Raw genomic sequence first — 2662 nt, forward strand, 5'->3', positions numbered from 1 at the left:
GGAAATGAAACAAATGACTCGGAGTGTTATTTTTGTTTTGTAAAAAAAAAGGAAAAAATGAAAGGTTATCAAATGATTATGTAGTCTGCTTCTTGTTTGCACAAACTTTGAATAACACATTTGTTGTTTTCAGTTAACATTGTGACTAAAGCAGCTGTTTCTTTCTTTTCTAACCATTAATATTTTAAAATCTGTTTGATGACATACAGTTTATGGTTAAAACTTGTCCTGGTACCTTGTCAGTACTGGTCACACTAGTGTTTGTGCCTTTATAACAATACCTATGTGTTGTGTTGCAAAAGGCTTACACTGTACATTTATTGGCAAAGTGCTGTGCCTCTCTATTAGGTACTAGGTACCCAAATGTGACTATCTAAGATGTAGCAGCTTGGGGACCATTCTACATAGTTTTGTGCGTTAAGAGAGGATGCGCCAGCATGTCTTAGTACTGAGGCTATTGGACGTCACTGAATTCCCCTGCAAGCAAACTTTGAGTTGTATATAAAGAGTTTTGCCATTGAAATCCTGGACGCTATCTGAACCAGCTGTGACTGTGAGGGCTGTGGATCCTTTTTAGTCCTTCAGTGATTCTTGTGTACTTGAATTCAGTGTTTTGCTAAGCAACATTAGCAAATACTGATATTAATGGGTTATTGTCCATCAAGTTAGGATGTATTGGGCCATTCGGGGCTTTGCAGTTTTCCGTGGCACTACGCTTTCTAAAAAGATTTCGATGTTCGGGAGGTTTACAGTAATATTGAAGGGCAAATAAACAAAGATCCAGGGTTTAAACACTGTAAAATAGGTTCCCTCAGTTTTACATATCTTTAATTTTACATCTGTTAGGTTTGAGTTGAAAATCTGTACATGGCTACAAATAGCAGGGAGTGACTCGCAGGCTGAGTCTAAAAACACACCTCTCTCTCCTCTAGCTGCTGTCCTATAAGTCGTGGATATCTGTCATTTCACAGTAATTATACTGAGCCTAACACAGAGTGACAGACAGACGTGCTTCCACCCCTGCTTTTTTTATTTCCTGCTTCGCCTGTAGAGGAGAAGATAGATGCCCATCAGATGAGCATTTCAAAACCCATCTGTCTTCTTATCCCCCTCTTTTTATACTCTCCCCTTGTCCCCTTCTTTCTTTTCTCTCGCTGTCCCTCCATCTCATCTTCAACCTCTGCTTGTCCGCCTCCTGCAACTTTTTCCACTTCTGTCTTTGGCTTCTCTTTATCACACACAGGCCTTAAACAAGGCCTTATATATAACTGTGATGCCACTGAATGCTCTGTCTTTCATCACTCATCCATACATTAGCAATAGTGTTGCTATTGATTAGTGTCTTTGTGACCTTGTGACATTGTAAAGCATTAAACTCTGATTAAACCTTTAATTTTCCTGTCTGAGTCACTTCAGGGGTGAAAGCACACTCTGTCCCTGTCATCCATTTAATTGTGGTAAGAGACAATGAGCTGGTCTCATTGTTCAGATCGATCTCAGTCCATTACAGCCACATCCAATCAGCACTCGAATGACTCTGAGTTGTCCTTTCTCCCTTCCTTGCTTTGTCCAACTTTCTTGCTTCCCTTCCTTTCTTTCCTCTGTCCTTGTTTCCTGATGAAAATGCAATCAGAGGAGAGCATCTGAGGGGATAAAATTAAAATTTCTCTCTTTACAGTTTTTCAGGAGGAGGCAAAGAAAGCAGGGGAAGAAATAAGGAACTGATGAGCTGAGGAAGTGAGTGATCGTGTAAGTAATGAGGGAAATTGAGGAAGTGTTTAGTAACTGAAGCCCCTCCTGTCTAAGCTATGACATCCTCTTAAACATGTGATTGGTCCCTCTGGTGTGGCTGCATAATGACATTATCACCTCCTCAATGATTTTTTTGTGCAAGTTAATAGTTGTGTGCATCGGACTTTATAGCCTGCTGTTTAACACTGATCGTGTTGATGTATATTTTTAAATCTCTTTCTAGAAATGTGTGGTCTATTTCTTGAGATGAAAAATGTTTAAAAAGAAGTGCTGTAATAAAAAGAATACGTCCTTTGTTTTGACTTTTGATATGCCGCTCAAAAGATCTCGTTATAGAAATATAAAGAAAGGTGTTTTACTGTTCTGTACTGTTCTACACACATTTTGGTATTCACAGGACACACGAACTGTCTGCTTACTCATTTTTAAGAATAAATATTGTACATGAAAACTGAGAGTAGACTCTGGTGCATTTTATTGAACTTAATCTTACAATTAAGCTGTACAGTTATCCTGAAAAAAAAATTCTCTTAGAAACTGATATTTCCTTCTTAAATCCTTTGAAAGGGTTTAATGCCTCTATTTGTGATGAAAACTTTATTATGAAAAATGATAGGATCAGATAGGATAAGATGGCATTTTACCAAGTCCAATACAGCGACTGGATCATAGGCATTCACAAATATGTGACATGGAGCAGAGAAATATAGGGAAAAAAATTTAACAAATAATGTTTTTCTGTATATGCATATTGCAAAACAAAATTTGCACAAGGATTTAAAGGGACTGAATGAATAATGAATAATGATTCAATACAACGGGCTTGTTTTTCAATTTCAGTTTACACATTTCATTTATTATACATTTTAATATGAGAATAAGAAATAGAGGAATTGCTTGTGTTTACATT

This window comes from Xiphias gladius, chromosome 21 (genome assembly GCF_016859285.1).
Source record: "Xiphias gladius isolate SHS-SW01 ecotype Sanya breed wild chromosome 21, ASM1685928v1, whole genome shotgun sequence".
Taxonomy (NCBI): Eukaryota; Metazoa; Chordata; class Actinopteri; order Istiophoriformes; family Xiphiidae; genus Xiphias; species Xiphias gladius.